The sequence below is a fragment of the Dendrobium catenatum genome, unplaced genomic scaffold (assembly GCF_001605985.2).
Source record: "Dendrobium catenatum unplaced genomic scaffold, ASM160598v2 fragScaff_scaffold_1243, whole genome shotgun sequence".
Lineage (NCBI taxonomy): Eukaryota > Viridiplantae > Streptophyta > Magnoliopsida > Asparagales > Orchidaceae > Dendrobium > Dendrobium catenatum.
The window spans coordinates 186,447-205,923 of NW_021319705.1; the positions used below are offsets into that span (position 1 = coordinate 186,447).

At 35.2% G+C, this 19,477-nt stretch overlaps 1 non-coding gene across 1 annotated transcript; it reads left to right on the forward strand.

The window, feature by feature from the left end:
• Positions 1–18,242: 18,242 nt before the first annotated feature.
• Positions 18,243–18,314, forward strand: TRNAQ-UUG. The gene has a single exon. It is a non-coding gene; the product is annotated as a tRNA-Gln (tRNA).
• The last annotated feature ends 1,163 nt before the right edge of the window (positions 18,315–19,477 follow it).

The window sequence follows — 19,477 nt, forward strand, 5'->3', positions numbered from 1 at the left end:
AGTATGCATAACTCCATTCTATTAGGCCTAATTTGTTTGGACGTTTTTTTGGCTTAATTTTTTTAAAACGGAAAATTTACTGTTTGGTTCCTCAAATTAAGTTCTCAATAACCCTTCTTTTATCATTTTTCTTTTGTTTTAAAAAAGTTTTTTATATATACTTCTCCATTTAGAAAACTTCATTATCTAAATCTAAATTTCTTAAAACTACCTTTTACAAAAATACCGAATATCCAAAGAAAACCTAAATAATTAATAAAATTATCTAAAGGATTATGGATAGAACTTGTTGTGAAAATTAGATCGGATAAAGAATCTGAAGGAGAGATTCATAGGTTGATGATTCGATCAGAGTGATATCTGATCAAATCGGATGATATAATAAATACTAATTTTATTTAAACATGATATAATCTACTTATATTAATGAAATCAAATAAAAATTTTGATTAAAAACTAAACAAAATAAATGATCATGAAATATAAAACAAGAAAATTCTGATTAAAATCAAAATTTTTACTGATTAAACCTTCATTGATTGTCAAGTGAGGATAGGAAAATGTTTCTCATGGATTGGATAACTACACTATAATAGTATCACCAAACGACACACCTTGTGGCTCCAGGTTCCCGCGTGAGGTGGTCGGCAATCCTGCGGCTCCTGGTTCCCATACAGAATGACCAAATCAATTAAATAAAATAACAAATTTAGTAGAATCATAATATTAAATTTAAGATATATAATAAATAAATGCATTACTTTTGAAAGTAAATACATTTGATTTTGTAAGAAACTAACCTTTTTATCTTGAACATTCGTTATTTTTTTTCAAAGATTCTCTATCCCAAATATTAGCCTGCATAAAGAAAAATAATTTTCGTGAAATTGATATTAAAGCATGATACAAGAAGCAGTTGTCTATACTCCATATAATAAAAGTGGAGGACAAAAAATAAAAGTAATATACTCATCACCAAAGCAACACATGAATTAAAGCAGCTTAATCCAGTTCATCAAGTTTTCTTTTCCCTTTATCTACTTCTGCTCTAGGTACTTCAGATGTTTGTGATTTGGGCAGAGAAGAAGAATTGCTTTCTTCCTCTACTATGTCATCTATATGAATAGAGATGTCATCTATATGAATAGGTGCACTCTCCATCTCCTCTTATTCTTGCTATTTTTTATTTGTTATTTAAATTTTCTTGCATTTGATAACGATTATCATGTGACACCATTTTAGTTCCCCTTAACTACTACTAAATGTAGTTTCATTTTGTTTATGCCACCTCCATTATATGTAGTACCACAATGTAACCATTTGAACTATTTCTTCGCGTCAACTCCTTTGACTTCAGTGAAATGATTCTAAGCAAAATCATTATTTTGTGCACAGTATGACCTGAAGCTGCGGGCCGAGAACTTAGAGCATGCTAAGTGAGTTATAAAAATTGAATAATTTATTCAAGAATCATAGAGGGAAACACCATGTACCTTGACCGGTAGTCGGGCGTGCTTCTATGGTATTGTGAAGACAAAATTTGTGCTTTGAGAACAATTGAGTGAAAGAAGTGTCCACATACATTACACATAAAATAATCTATTGAACCCAAGTCAGGTTCAAAATAACTAATTAACTGTATACCAACAAATTCAGTGATCCATTAATGATTACCACCCTAATTGCATGAGTAAGAGTAATAATTATTAACAATATACAACAAATAGTATATTTAAGTTTTTTCTTCCTGTACAGTAGAGCATAGAAAAAGAACTAGTAATACAAGTAAACAAAACTAATATGAAATGATGTTAAGAAAAATAGGTAAGACTTAAAAAGTAACATGCACATAATAGATAAAATCATGACAGCGATAGTGGGACTGAACACACAAACCCGCTATGGAGTGGCAGTAGCACAGAGTTAAAAAAGAACTGCATGTGTTGGCAACTCAAGCGACATTGCACACACGAATGACAATTACACTACACACACATTATCATTGAGTTCGTCAATTACCAATGGCAGCATCAGCTAGAGATAGCGGGGAGATGAACGACACTTCAAACATGAACTCACGATCGAGCGAAATGAATTACAGTGGCCTGGATTGATTTTCTTTAGGTTATTTTCCTATATTTTCTCATTGTCAATTTTATCTACAATGAATGGCTCAAATCTTCCATTTTTAAAATCAACTTGTTCTATTATTTGTCAATCTGATCGGCCGAGTGACCAGTTTTTTCCCAGTTTGCTTCGAAACCAGTTCTATGGGTTAATGCAACTGGTTGGCTGATCGGTTCATGGTTCAACTAGTTGAACTGGTCAGTAAGATCCCATTTTTTAAACCTTTCTTAGGTGTCTACATATGGACAATCATGTATGATGTGACCTTAAAATATCTTCAAATGCTTGGAGTGAGTGGCTTTGGCAAGTTCCTTTGATGAGTGCCTCATGCGAGTGCTACCAGTTAGTTACTCTAACAAGTTAGGACTTTGGCTAAAGTGCAAATTGGATTGATAATGTTATTATTATTAAATGGATGAATGAATCATGCTGATTATGTGTATATTTGTTTATTCAAAACAATTGTGTGAACCCCTTTACACTCCCTTAACACCGTCAAAGCTCTTCTCCCTCTCTCAACCTCACCTCACTCTCTCCAAGCTCTCCCATAGAAGGAAGACTTCTTTGGACGCAAAAAGACTTATTCTTTCAATTCACCAATAAATTTATAAAGTGGACTTTCGAAAGCCTAATTTTCAATTAAACCTCCATTAATCGTACAATACAATTATCATATTGTATAGTACGACTAGTTCAATGCCTTTACAGATCATCCTGTATGATTAAAAATTATTTGAGTATGATTAGTTCAAATAAAAAAAGTAGATCATACATGAAAAAGCAAAATTCGTCTAGAGATCTCTTGGGTGGATCATATTGTTTAATATAAGTATCGAACAGTACGATATGTAATTAATTTAGATCTAATTCGATTATCTAATTATCAAACTCAAATTAGGCAAGTATAATTAAATATCGTATTGTACAATCAATTTAATTTTTAAATTTTTATTTTTTTTTTATTTTTAAGTAATTAGGATTTAATTCATCCAGTATGATGTATAAATCTTATAGTACAATTAGCTATATGTTAATTTTTATTAATCTTACTTAATTAAATATTATAATTAATTTTTATTTGAGTAGATCGTACGATACAATATGGATTATACAATACGATAAAATAAAAAATTTTAAACATTCAATTTTAACCCCCTTGCATTTATATGCATGTTTACTAAGCCAACATAACCTAATACAGAAATAGACTCCAGAAAAATGAAAAATATGGACTTTGTAACATACAGATTAACTTTTACCCTAACGCTATAATATCTTGACTCAGCTCTTCAATCTTTGCTTAGTGTATGATGTACCTGAAAGTTTAGTAGCACATAAAATTAAATATAAAAAATATGATGTAGGAATAAGTTAATAAAGTGCCTAATAATATTTGTAATCATCAAAACATAAGATCAGACTCCCATATTGCAACACATTTGGGTGTAGCAAGTTTTTCTCACAATTATAAGAGATTGTGTTTGCCAATATTATAATAAGTTGGCTTCTAACAAATTTGAATATTTTTTATAATCTATTAATATTTTTATTTTTCTATCATATTTCATGTACTTTTATTAATTTATGCACTATTATGTTAATGAGCCACAACTGCCACTAGGTCCAAAGATCATAATGATATTCATCAAAAGAATTAAGGAGAAAATACTAATTTTAGGCTAAACTAAGAAGAGGTTATTACAGGCCAAGACATGGGGCTCGGGCCATAAGAGATTATGTGTTGCCTATAATGCATGGTGTTCCCCAGACAATTATTAAGCTTGGAATCTAGGAAAATAATTTTGAGTTATGGGAAGTCACTTTATAAATGATCTAGTGCTCTCAATTTGATGGGTTGGATATAGAAGACCAAATTATTATGTAGCCAACCTTTTGGAGGCATGTGCCACATTTAAGTACAATAGGGTTTTTAAATGCAATCATACTAAAAGATAATTTATATTTCCTCTATGTGATCGAACCAAGATTTGACTCGATGTGCTACCTAATGATTTTATCACCAGTTGCAATAATATGATATAAAAGTTTATTTTTCACTTACAGAGATAGCCAGAATAAGGATTGAGATATCAAATTTTATGTAGTAGAATGTGAAAAGGTCTCAGCTCAGGAGAAATAGAGTAATAGAATGCTAGGAAGAAAGGAACTCAAAGGAAGAGTCGAAGAAGTTTTTAGAGAATACTATGCAAGGTATCATGTATTAATTGATTCATCGGGTATTATTACAAGATAGTTTTAAATACATAGATAACAGCGAGGTTGTAAGCAAGATTGCTAAGCCGTTTGTGACAAACTGAAACAACAAGTGGAGTGTAGAGAAATAATATTAGCATCTCTGCTCACGCTAGTGGTCCTAACGATCTTGACAATGCTTACTTAGCTAATGGTTGGTGTATGCTAACAATCCCCCTCAAATTGACAATGCAGGGTTGGATTGTTAATTTGCTGTGAAGATTTTGTAAATGCTTAAGGGAGAGAAGGTTTGTAAATATGTCGGCGGGTTGATCAAGAGAATTGATATGGAGTAGCTCAATTGCATTGGACTTAATGTGCTGACTGATGAAGTGAAACTCTATTTCTATGTTCTTTGTCCTAGCATGGAAAATATGATTGTGAGCAAGCACCATAGCTGATGTGTTGTTGCAGAAGATCTTGGTGGTAGCTTGTTGAGTAGCCTGAAAGTTATTGTGGAGATGTCTAAGATAGATGATATCATTTATAGCAGAGGATAGAGCCTAATACTCAGCTTCAGTGAAATATTTGGAATGATGGATTGCTTTTTTAACACACCAAAAACCAAGTTCTTGCCTAGGAAAATACAGAATCATGTAATGGATTTCTGGTCAGAGAAGTCTGATGCCTAGTTAGCATCAACATATGTTCTTAGAGATAGTTCACTAGGAATGATTGGATGATTGAAGTCTAGCATCCCATGAATGTATCATAGGATTCACTTAAGTGCCTGATAGTCCCTTTGTGTGGGATGATGCATATGTTGACAAAGGCTGCTTGTGGAAAAAGTGATGTCAGGCCTTGTAATGGTATAAGATATTGAAGTGATCCAACCAGTTGACGAAAGAGGTGAGGATCACTAAATGGCTAGTCCGACAGTTTTGTAGAGGAGGATTTCAGTGACATTGGAGTTGGAGCGAGCTTACAGTTTGTAAAGCCAACTAAGTTTAGTAATTCCTTGGCATAATGTGATTGATGAAGGAAGAGACCATCAGCCTTGTTGCATACATGTATGTTGAGGAACATGGAGACTGCCTAGTTGGTTGAGAGAAAAGATTGCTTGAAGTTGAGCGAGCAACTGCTGAAGAAGTTGTTGGTTGTTGCCAGTTATGAGAATATTGTCCACATATATGAGGAGATATAATTGTGTGTTATTTACAGAGTAGACAAGTAAAGAAGGATTAGCCTTGCTGAAATGGAAGCCAAAATCAAGTAGAAAGGCAGTAAGTTTGGTGAACAGTACCTTGGGGCCTGTTAGATGGCTTTTTGAAGCTTGCATACATAGGTTGGAAACTGATTATTAGTGAAGCTGGGTGGCTGCTTCATGTAAACATCCTCGTGAAGTTCTCCATGGAGGAAGGCATTTGATATGTCAATTGCAGGATGGACTAATCAGGATGAGAGCAATTGTGAATATGCAGATTATGGGCATCGTAGCAATCAGTATGCATGTCTCTTTGTAATTTATGCCATACTCCTACTTAAATCCTTGAGCCATAAGACGTGCTTTGTATGTGTAAATTTGACCATTGGGTTTGAGCATTAGCTTGTAAGTCTAGCGAGAGCCTAAGAAAGGCACATTGGGAGGAGCAAAAGTTAGAAACTAGGTTTCCTTGTTTCTAAAGTCCTAGGAATTCGGTGGACATGGCCTCACGCCAAGGTTGGTACTTAACGGCTTGTGAGCAGCTGGTGGGAGTAATATGCAAAGAGGTGGTGGCAAAGAGGTTAAGGATTTGTTTGGGTTTGAGATGGTCGGAGTGAAATCTAATTAACATGGGATGGACAAGGAAAGAAGGGGATTGTGGTAACTGAATTTATGTATTAGAGGTATCATGGAGGGAGGTGGTAGTATTGGTGAGAATTGATGTTGATGGGGACAAGGGAGACATAGTGGGTGAAGGAATATGGGATAGTAAGAAAGAAGATGGAGCTGTTTGGAGGGGGTTCAGTAAGGTGGAATGGGGAATTAGTAGAAGTGGAGAAGTGGATTGGGGAGATGGGGACAACGTGGATGAATTGGAGGTCCGAGCAAAGGGGAAAACATTCTCAAGGAATACTACATGTTGAGAAACATGGATTTTATTTGGTGTGTAAATGAAGACAACGATACCCCTTGTGGGATATGGAATAGCCGAGGAATAGACACTCATGTGAGTGAGGATGTAGTTTGCTTGGAGTGAGTGGTTTGAGCAAGGGAAAACATAAACAGTCATAATTTTTGAGGTGATTATATGTTGGAGCCTTACCAGGAAGAATTTGGTAGGGAATGTTACTGCTAAGAGCATTAGAAGGTAACCTATTTATGAGATAATTAGATGTTAGTAAGGCTTTGGCCTAGAAATGTATAGGAAGTGTAACAACATGTAAGAGTGTGCGAGTAGTGTCTAGAAGATGATGATGCTTATGTTCAGCTACCCTATTCTGTTCTGGAGTGTCAGGGCAGCTGAATTGATGATTGATACATTGATCAAGAAGAAATTGCTTAAAAAGGTGACAGGTGAATTCGCCCTCGCCATTAGAACAAAATGTGATAATGTTATGATTGAAATGAGTTTTAATAAGCTTAGTAAGAGCTTGAAATTTTGATAAAGTTTCATCTTTGGAATGAATTAGAAAGAGCCAAAAATATTGTGTATAATCGTCGATAAAAATTACATGGTAATGATAACCGGAGAAAGAAGGAATAGTAGTAGACCCCACACATCAGAGTGAATGGGTGAGTAGTACAATATAGAACTGAAGTAAAGGATAACTTGTGGCTTTTAACCACATTACACGAATGACATAAAAAGGAGGAAGTAAACAGACTCAAAGATAGAAGAGATGGAGATAACTTGTAAAGAATTTTCTAATGGGGATGTCCTAAGAGGGTGTGTTAGAGAGACATAGAGTTGAGAGTCACGTGTAGTACTAGTGAGGAGTTTGACTGGATGGAAGAGACCAGACATATGGATCACTTCGATGCATTCAAGAATTTGAATTTAATTACCATAGAGGAGTCGTTGGTATGCAACTCAATCAAGGAGTTAGTGAAAACTTTGTATAGGTTGTTAGACCTACGTAATTGCCCCAAGGCTAACCAATAGGGGGGGTGAATTGGTAATTTTAAGAAAAAATCCCTCTTGAATTTTAATAGAAAATTTATTTATTAATTTTCACAATTTGATTTTCTTTTTGAAATAAGTTTTTAAACCACAATAATAAAATGCTGAAAATTAAAATGCTAAAATATAAAAAAGTACACATAAATTTATAGTGGTTTAGTCCAACAAGACCTACGTCCTCTTCTCGAAGACTGCCTCTTCAGGTATTGCACTATTACCAAAGTGACTCTCCTTTTTCCCACACAGCAAGGTGGAAAAGCCTTTACAAATTTTCTATCTTCCACTAATCCCTAGTGCGGTAGAGTACCGTTCATCCTTTCACACCCTCCAAGTGTCCGCAGAGTATCATCTGTCCTTTCACACCCTCCAAGTGACGACAGAGTACCGTCGTCTTTTCACACTCTTCAAGTGTTGGCAGAGTATCGGATCTTCTCTAAAGATCTTCTATCAAGCAACTAGAAAGAAGAAAGGAAGAGAAGTGACACAAAAATAAAAGAGATTTTTATCTTGAGTAACCTTGTGAAACCTTCAAACTCCACTTGCAATAACTCTCTCTCAAACACTCTCCTAAATCATCCTTTCACTTGCTCTCTAAGAAATCACGAAGACCAAATTCATCCAAGTCAATTTCTAAGAACTTTTTATATGAAAGACATGAAAACTGGTCCAGAAAAAATGAAAATTGTAATTTTGAGCGTATATGATCGTATAGTACGATCGACAATCATACATACGAACAGTTCAAAAAACTACTTGTACGAACCTGCATGAACATTTTCGTACACGATAATCGTCCATTATGAACTATTTTTGTACTGTACAAATTGTTCAGAAAATATTGTGATTCATCGTGACAAAAAGGTACCCCATATTTTTGTACTCTGGACGTCGTCTGTACGAACATGAAATCGTATAATATGAACAGTTCAAGAAAAATTTGTTGTTCGTCGGGACGAAAAGGGACCCAATCTTTTCGTACTATGGGCTCGTCTGTACGAAGGGAACTTCATATAGTATGATCAGTTCAGAAAATTTTCAAGATCATCGAGATGAAAAGAGACCCAATCTTTTCGTACTATGGATGTTGTATGTACGAAGGGTTCTTCGTACAGTACGATTAGTTCAAAAAAATCTTTATGATCGTCGGGACAAACATGTGCGTAACTATTTCATGCTATGGACATCATCTGTATGAAGGGCTCTTCGTACAGTACGATCAGTACTTAGAAAATTTTCTTTATGTAGTTCATTTAACTGCTCATTGGAGGAAATAACTAAACAAATCATCCCGTATGAATTGAAATCATACAATATGATTAGTTTAAAAAATTACAAATTTTTAACACTCATGCAGTGTGTGTGTGCACGATTATCCAATTACAATCACACTCTCTCAGACTCAATAAAAATGAAAAATACATACTCCATTTATAATGAACCCTAATCTAATCTGATTTGAAGTCTTCAACAGTCTGGAGTATAATTTCTTTGAAATGTTAGTACACAAAAACAACAAAAGTAATATATCCAATATATGTTAGAACAAACAATAATCAAAATAATAATATTTGGAATCATAAAAAACACACATGATATGAAATACATAATTATGAAAACTAAGTTGCAACAATTAGTGGGTGCAACACTAGCGAAAACTATCAAAATGATCTATGATTATTAAATAGGCTTGGTCGATGTATTTAGAACATCAAATCTAACTAAAAAGTGACACCTTGCAATCAAAGTAAGCGAAAGCGGATCAAATTGACAGACTACGAGAAGAATTTTGCTCGACGTTGTCAGAATGTTATTCGTTTGTGAAACAGCCTTCACCAATACACCCAGAACGTCGAAAATAACAGGAAATGATTGCACCATTATTTTGATATTTGCACGAGTGAAAATATAAAATTTGGTGTGCGAATATATAAAATTAGACAGCTTTTGAGGCGACGATGACATGTAAATAAGAAAAATGTAAAATTTAACGAGTGGTAAATATGTATTAAAAATAGTTGATATTATATATGTATATGGATAAAATATGTTATGTATTAAATAAATTTTGTAAATATAAATGCTTATATTTAACTAATAATTAAGTGTTAAAATATTAGTTAATATGTACATATTATAAGAATATATTTAATTGATAATTAATAACTAAAATATATATTAGTTATTGTATAAATATTAATAAATCGTTATCTTTTATGTATATGTCCAAATAAATTGTCCTCCTATTATGATTATCTGATACTTTAATTTAAAGCATATAATCATTATCTTTATTAGTAATTATGTAAAATAAATCCATTTACACTTTCTTAAGCCTGATAGTGTATTTTTCCCAAGCAATGAAATGTGAAATTCATGTTGCTTGCCACGTTATCCTGTATGTAGCCATTTACACTCTCTTAAATTGCCACATGTAAGTCACAAGTTAAATTGATATGGCTTATAGATTGCAAAATTTCAATACATGGCATATTATAGTTATGTTAAATTGCTCAATATATTTTTTTAATATCTCTTTGACAAAAAAACAAAAAGAATGATTTCCTTACTTTCAGCAGTCAATTGAGTTTTGCTTGTAACACGTCTCAATCCACGTGTTGAGTATAATGCCATGCAAATAGCCATATAGCATATTAAAATGTTTTTTTTATTATTAATCTAGTTATCTTCCCCATTTAAAAAGGGAAAAATTTAAGACTAAGCATGATTATAAATTGTATTAATAGCTTAAGCATGTTTAAAAAAAAAATTAAAAATAGGCAAAATTGTGCGTCAAACGGGTGACTTAAGCTTGACTAGAATAGTCAAGATCCGACGTGGCGATGATGTGGCATGTTCTGAGATTAAATCGTCCGTTTAACAAGCGATTTATAAGTCGTCTGTTAAATGGGAGACTTTGAGCTAATACTTTAATTCCCAAAATCCTTCCCGATCTCATTTCCTTCGTTTTCCTCTTTTGCAGCCGTCGCCATCGGGAAGTTCGGAGTCGCCGATCTTGCCGCCAAGTGTTTAGGCAAGGTTTTTTTTAATATTTATGATTTAGTTTGTTTAGTATTTGAGGTGTTGTACATATTTGGTTAAAAATGATTCTATTTGAGTCTTCTTAGTTTATTTCTCAATTTTTTTGGTAGATCTATTACTTTGTCTAATTTTGTTGGAGTTAGTTGTATTATTGTTTGAGAGAACTAGAGATAAGTTGATCTAGGACATATATTTTGTCAAAACTTGGTAGATCGATGAAGTAGTCTTTGTATATTGCTACAAATTGAAAAGCTATCATTTTGTGAATATATAATAGGTTTGTATTTAATTTAGAATTCTCTAGAATAATTTTTATAAGAACTAAATTATAACGAAGTCTTTTCATACTTGTAAAATCCAATGAATTTTAATTATATTTTAGCAGACTTTAGAATAATTAGAATCTTAACTTTTTTGTAATTTGTTCATTTTTCATAGTGACACGTATGAGTTCAATAATGAGTGGACGTGGTGCGACCTTTGTGCTTATGTATGAAGGTGAATTAAAAGTGGACACCAATTTCACGCCAAGTGATTTTGGGGGTAGGAATCGACCCCTACATGTGCCACGAAATTGCAACTTAGAACAACTTAAGTTAGGATACTTAGAGCACTGAAGTACGATCCTTCAAAGTATTTTGTAAAGTTAGTCTTTCGAGTGCCTGTTGGAAATGAGTATGTCGCTTCGGAAGTTGAGGATGATGAAGTTTGTGAAGTTCTGTTATGCCAAGCTGCAATAAAATTTCTTATCATGTACGTTGATGTCGAAGAGATTGAGATGCCAGGAGATAATACTAACCCTCCAAATTTACAAATATATAAAACTTCATGCCCAGCAGAAAGGGATGATGTGGTTGCTAGTCCTTCAAGGGTAGAACCAGTAGAAAAGTTACTTGACGGGTAAGTTCCCAAGATCACATATTACTAATTATTTAGTACAATATTTTCTTATTTATTTGTTAAATAATCATATTCCTCTCAGTGTAGTTATACAGAGAACCATGAAACGCATGAACCTCCACTTCCTTGCACACAATCAATTCCTTCGAATCATTGCCATTCTGAGACAATGAGTAGTGGCTCTAGCGAGCAGTCCTTCGATGATGAAGATGATGATCTTGAACCGAAGTTCAATGAAGGAGTTGTACCTGATGATGAAGAGATCATAAATGTCATCCAAGATTACTGCTGTAGATCAATCTGTAGTGAGGACCCAATGATATCAAATAATAACTATGCTGAGACCTGTAGGTCAACACAAGAATGGGATCAGGAAGTTGAGCTTGATGCTGTTAATGATGAGGTGATAGTTGAGGATGAATTCTCAGTTCCTAATGAATTAATTGAAGAAATGTGCTTTAGAAGAAAGAGTGATCTTCAATTTGTAATACAATAATTGAAGCCTTGATCACAGCCATATACTATAACGTTGTCACAATATTCATGAGGCGGTTAGATTTCATTACATCTGAGGAGAGGCAAAAAAATTATTTCTTCATGCCACGAGTACAAACAACACTTAGAAGGGTTGAGGAAGAGGCAAGAAGAATGCTAGAACCAATCAGGCTTAACATGCACGAATTTCAAGTTTTGGACATGTCATCCAGATCTTATCATGTCGACTTACTTGATAGAAGGAGATGCAAGTGCACTTGTGGGAAACCTTTGTTGTTTCACATACCATGTGCACATGTGATATGTTGTGTAGCAAAGTTAAGACAAACACATTTAGATTTTGTTTCTCAATACTACACGATAAGCAATTACAAGTTAACTTACTCTACAGAATTTCACCATATCCCCAATAAGTATGAATGGCATCAACATTGTCCCAGTGTTGGTTTGTTCCCACTTCTCCCCCCAAACTATCGCAGACGGTCGGGTTGTCCGAGGACTAATCGGTATAACAATACAATGGACGAGTCACGACCACGGAGTAACAGGGTTTGTGGAGCTTGTCATTAAGTCGGTCACAACAGAGCCACTTGCCCAATAAGACTTGGTCCTAGAAACTAGTATTCATTTGTTTGTCGTAGTAGAAGTGATTGTATATGTATTTGATCTATTATATGGTTGATGTAACTTAAAAATTTGTTGAACTCCTGCTAGGACCAACTACTACTTATGTGATAGTTTTGCATAACTTGTTGATTTTTTTTTTTAAATGGTAAACACTGATCATAAATAATTTTTTTTTAAATGATAGGGGTGGGTAAGTCGCCCATTTAACGGGGGACTTACTATTATCACAATTTTACAATCCTCTGCTCGCTCAGCATAATAGACAATTGACTCAGCTAATCCTAATCAGTATAAGTTGCCCCTTTAATGGGTGATTTTGCCTATTTTTTAATTTTTTTAAACATATTTAAGCTCTTAATACAATTTATAATCATGCTTAGTCTTAAAATTTTCCCTTAAAAAAAACCCTGCTCTCACCATTTGCATTTATCAAGCAGATCCCTATTCCATCGAGCTCTCACTGTCTCCTGTATCTTTTCCTATTCTTCATACAAGAAAAGCTCAAGCCTTCTCCAAATCACTTCACGTCCCATAACTCCAACCAAACCAGCCCCTTTCTCGTCACCTCCAACAGCGATCATCCGCCTCATCTCCACAACTACTCTCCACCTCCCTGCCCTTCGCCTTATCCAGCTTGGCCACCGGTGAGCTCATCCAACCTCCTTAATTTCATTGCCGGTGATCTGCTGCTCTCTAGCCTTCCTTAGTCACCAAACTCCTACAGCTTTGCCACCACCTAATCACTACAAATCCTCTCCAAATAGCCCTTTAGCCATTATACTCAAACATCAAGCCAACCTGCAACTTCCAATTCCCTATACAGTGAGCCCACTAGTTCTCCTCCCAATCTTACTCAACTCAAACCACTCCAACAACAGATTTCCATCTCCCAAACACCGCCCTCAATCCACTCAACCCAAAAGCCACCAAACTCTCTAAATTTTTCTCTTTCTGTTTATATATATATAAGTAAATAAACAAATCAGAAAAAAAAATTAATAAAAATATTTTCGACTTGCCACAAATCTCTGTCGTCGTCGTTGCCGTGCTTGCTCGTCAAGGTATATTATTAGCCAAACTTTAAAGCTCAAATTCCATCTTCGGCATTCGCGATGCACCGAAAAACTGCCTATACACACCTTTATTTCACTTGGTAGGATGGAAATCCGGTGCGACAGCTACGATGAGGAGGGGTTACTTATAAATACCCGTACGCGAGGTAATAATTGTGCTTCAAACAGGTACATTAAAAGACCCCATACATGCCTTTATTGCACGTGGTGGGAATGAAGACTATGATAACGGTGTCTACGAACACCTACCATACGTGCCTTTATTGCACGTGATGGGACGTCCTAGACTCCTACAGTTTTCCCCTAAACAGGGGAGACGTCGGGGTGCCGCCAAAATTTTGATGATCAAAAGCCCAAACTAAATAATTTGAGAGATTTGTTGAACTGAAATTAAATAATTTTGATATATTTTTTGAACCCAAATTTAATAATTTGAGAGATTTGTTGAACTCAAATGAAATAATTTTGAAATAGTTTTTTTACTCAATTTAATACTTTTGGGAGATTTCTTAAACTCAAATTAAATAATTTTTTTAAAGAATATTTGAGGTTGTAATTTTGCTCTTTCATTCCAAGAAGATTAATTAGATTGTTCTTGATATGAGTTTAAATCAGTTAGCAAAAATAATTATTAAAGATAATTGCAATCATAGCCAAGGGAATGATGTATTTATTATCTTCCAAACTATCCTATGTGGATGCTAATGATTAAAAAAAAATCAGCTACCCTTGGATCAATTTCAACATACATGCTGATATAGATTTAAGAAATTGATAGTGAGGCCAATGTGACAAAAATATATATATCTGATACGAGCCCACACTCTCTTGCATGTTGCTTGAGATGCATCTTTATCTTGTTAGAATTAACTTGGTTGTAAGAATATTTGCCTTTGTATTTGGTTCATCGTTCTCATGATAATTATGTAAATTATATTCTTCTGCGAGCGGATGGGCAGTCACAGATTAGATGGTCGGATGGGCAGGCATGAGTGAGATGGGGGCATATTAGGGCAAAAAAATATTTTTGAGGGGGAAAGTCCTAAAACTCTCTATCTTATACCTTTTTTTTCGGATGGGCATTTGCCCACCCTGAAGTAAGGGGGTTCTGCCCATGTATATAAGTGCCACCATTTTTTAATTTGACAAAATCAAAGAAACTCCCTGTGTTTCAAATCATTATTTGATTAAAATAAGTGCATAATTTGGTCTTATGCTTGATATAAATATATTAAATAATAATGATGAACAAAATATGTTTACTATTGTATAAGTTTGGAAACTTATTGAGACAAGAAAATTTGGTGAATATCAGTACTAATTAGTGTTATGTTATAAAAATGATTGATAAAGGAAAGGTTCATTGTTGACCTCATGGATTAGATCAAACATGAAATCTCAATAATGAGATTAATGAGGCTTACAAATATGGCACAATTTTGTGAAGTCACGTATAAAAAAAAAAAAAAAAAAATCAAGATTTGTTTTGTGATGGAATATGCCAAAGGAGGTGATCTTTTTCAACAAGATTGTTAAGGAAGACATATGAGAATGCTCACTCATGAAATTCGACGTACACTTGAAAGACACACTATATCCTCATCATCTTTACAAGCGGACAGAAGACATTTGTATGCCTCGAAATAAAATTTTGTGCATAGCCTAACAAAAATCATTTGCACAAATAATCATATTCAAACATTTAAAATGCCCCCTCTTGAATTAAAATTGAAATTTTTAAATTTCAATATGCAACATAGAGTAAGGTACCGACTGCCCCAAGAAGGGTGCTACCGACTTGAGAAGCAAGTCACTACATCAAGAAGCATGCATATTAAATTTTAAAAGCCTAATATACATGATATTTAATCCCCGATGATAGCTATGTTGAATGTTTATATCAACTGAAGGGGATTCTACACCTTCAAATATTTCCAGATGCTTATGAAATGCAAATATTTCCAAATGACCACAATAAATCCCCAATGATGGCTGTGTTGAACGTTTATGTCAACCACAGGGGATTAAATATTCAAAATGCCCTAAACTTTCTAAAAAAATACAAATATTTTCAAATGCTAAAGTCGTCCCAATGATGGCCGTGTTGAAAACTAATCTCAACTGGAGGGGATCTCAAATATTTAAAATACCCTAAATTTCAAAACTAAATTAAATTTGGAACATAATCTCAATAAACTTTATAATATTCAAATAAAATTTATTATTTAAAACTTAAAGTTAAAATCCATCCATCATCCATAAATGTTTGTTAAGGATGATAAATTTTAGAATAACTTCAGCTCACAAAGAGCAAAATGTCTAATTAAATCATATGATCAATTCTAAAATGATTTATTGCTAGTGGGGACGTAGCATGTGCCCTCTAATCGGGTGATTTTGCAACAAAAATAGGACCACTATATCACGGTTATGGTCAAATCCCATATGTTCTCTAATGGTTAAAAGCCCCTTGAGTAATGAATCATAGGGTGCACTCAATAAGGCACAAAGCTTTCTATTAGCTAAGGTTGACTAAAACTTGTCTCCTTAAATAAGCATCCACCCATAGTCTACAAGGTACCCTTGGACGAAACAACCCATGGTTGCCAACATGGATCCTTCTATCAGGTTGGGTTGACTGCCTCCTCTGATTAATTAGACTAGGGACCACGATGGCTTGGGTTTACATAACCATGGGATCTTGATCGGGCTCATCATCATTCCCCACACCATCCGCTTTCAGTATGCCCGGGCCATTAGTTTGTTAACAAAAGGCTCGCCTCTTAGCCTGTTCAACAACACCGTGTCATTGGCATCATTGTTATGCCAAGGAAGTTTTTTGTGCTAACCTGATGCACCCGAACTCCTGGGTATATGGAAAGACAGTGAAGACGTGGTGTTAGCCCTTTTTGTAGGCTAATTATAATTTATTCTTTTGGTCCTTTGTGTCTCTGGATGTCAGGGTCCATCTAATGCTCGACCTGTTGATGGGATGGTGTATCCACGCGTTACTTGTTATCTCAAGTCCGGCTGTGCTCCTTGTGAGTGAGCAGCCGTTGTTCTCTAGTTTCACTTCTTACTATTTCTTTTTCTTAATTGAAGAAAGAATTGGAAAAGAAAACAGCAAGTACAAAAACATCGTAAGCTAAACCCGTACTGACGAATAACCAACCCGCAATGAATAGGGAAGGTATAGTAATGCTATGAATGACCCAGTATCGAATACTAGTAATAATATCAGCAAAAGAACGTTCTCCCGTGCTTCCAGACATGCTGAGCTCCACAAATTCTTGTATGTTCAAAAAAAAAGGCTTATCCGCGGCCTGTCCTTCTGCAGTGCCAGTAGTCGCATAATGAACGAATGCCGTAGTTTAGTTTCACATTACTTCCTCTCTTTTTCTATGGTTTGAAGATGCCCCATCCCAGATGATGGAGTCTTTTCCTGATGATGACGAGGAGGCGCATTCACGAATGAACCCGATTTCATCTCGAGGTCCCAATGATAGATAGGTGGCTCGTTGGTATATAGGTAGTTCATTCAGTATCGATACCATGCTGTAGCTTCGGGATGGTGAATTCCACCCAGTGGAGAAGGAGGAGGAGTACGTACTACTTACTTGTGGTCATACCTTGATCTATTCTTTATCGTGAAGACACCTGGTTCCCAAGGCGCTAGAGATGATGATCAGATTTTAGCAAATTATGATGTTCCCGCATGCACCAGGGCCGCAGGCAAAAGGAAAGGTTTGAACGCCGCTAGTAAAGCAAAGGTTGCCAATGATACCTATTATCCAATAGCGAAGCACCTAATGTACAATAGCGTAGATAACGGAGGTCGAGTGCAACTATCAAGATAAAGAAAATCGGAGTCTTTCTTGTCTTCCGTCAACATTCCAGGATATGCATTCTGGTCTGAATCAATTCTTTCAAAACTCAAGCAATTGGATATTCTGCAGTGGGTGCTAAGCGGGGTAGGTAAACGATTGGGAAGTACGCGGGCTAACGAAGATATGGAGGTTTATACATAAGTAATGGCTCTAGAAGAGGGCCGGGTTTCAACCTTTTGTGTGGAGGCAAAAAAAGAGCATCTTTCGGTAGTCTCTCTATAGTAAGGTTAAGGTAAGACTTCGAATAGAATAATGGTTCGTAGTGATCTACGCGCTTATGTTTGCGGATAAGACTTAGGAGAGCGACACAGAGTGCGCGGCTTTTGAAAAAGAAGGTCTTCACTCCGGGATCAGATCGTTCTCGTATGAGTAAGCGGCGAGCCCTTTCACGACTAGAAAGGAAAGTTGCTGTGGTTACCTCAATAAAAGGACTACTTAATCAAAGAGAGAGAGGAAGGGGGCAGGGTACATCAAAATAAGTAGCTCAAGCGGCCTTTCACTATTTCTTTAGAAGTAAGTTCAAAATGCCATTAATGATCTTGCAGGTGACGGACTGCTGTCTACGCAATTTCGCATACCGGACCCCTTTTGTTCTTTCAGAACAAAACGCTTCGCGCCTTTTTTGATTCTATATCAACATGTGTTGAATCCTAGCGACAACATGTCCTATATTTCTTTTGGTTGGTTATTGACGAATAACCAATATTTAGCTTAGTTTTTCTTAGAAAAAAGAAAAATGGGGCGTGGCCAAGCGGTAAGGCAACGGGTTTTGGTCCCGTTACTCGGAGGTTCGAATCCTTTCGTCCCAGATCGTTTGCATCAGAAACGAAGGATTCTTCTCTATTGAAATTGAAAATGGAATTCAACAATTTTCTGTTTCATGTTGGATACAATGTTATCCAATCTGAATTCTCAGATTTCTTATTAGAATCATATCTTTTTTTTTGAAAGAAGGATCTTTTATGATGGACAATCTCGAAAGATCTGTTGAAGATGTAAATAAGTTTGCTTAAAACTGATTTGTTTTTTTCATGTGATATTATTCATATGAGAAAATATGGGGTAATTTTCAGTGAAATCCTTTCCGGATAAACACTTCTTTTTCAGTGTAGATTATTATGTATCGGTTCAACCAATGACTATTCATTATTCCATATTGAATCAATTGCATACGGTTCCAATTTCAAAGAAAATTAGAGGGATGTTATGGTAAAACTTCGTTTGAAACGATGTGGTAGAAAGCAACGTGCGACGACATGATTGGCTGTGGATTCTGACATCCACCATTTTCTATACGAATGAAGATGCTCTTGTCTCGACATAGTTTGTTCTGCTAGGAACCTAATTGAAAAAGAACAAAAAACAAAAGGTATGTTGCTGCCTTTTTGATTTTTGAAAAGGAGTAAGGATCACCGAAGTAATGTCTAAACCTAATGATTTCACAAAGCGCAAAGCAAAGACAACAAATTCCGGAACAAGGAAACACTATTTTCACTTGTTGGATCAGAATGAGTATAAAGAAAAAGAGATCCGAAAGGAGACAAAAAAAGAGGTTAGAGACAGCTCAAGAAATTCTAGAAATTAGAATCATTTTTTCTTGAGCCGTATGAGGAGAAAACCTCCTATACGTTTCTAGGGGGGCATTTTTTATCTACATCTATCCCAATGAGCCAATCGTTGCAATTGATGTTCGATCCCGAAGAGAAGGAAGAGATCTTCGAAAAGAAAAGTGGGTTTTTATGATCCGATAAAGAATCAAACTTATTCAAATGTTCCTGCTATTTTCTATTTCCTTGAAAAAGGTGTAAATCTGGCTGGATGAGGATCAGGCTAACCGCGGTTTTAATAAATCAAAATGAGTTATAGATCAGGCTTAATTGTAGCCGTTGATCTATAATGAATGGATCTAACGGCTACGAACTCGTCTTCCTCATTCGACCTCACGTAAACCCTAAACTCATTTTCTATCTCG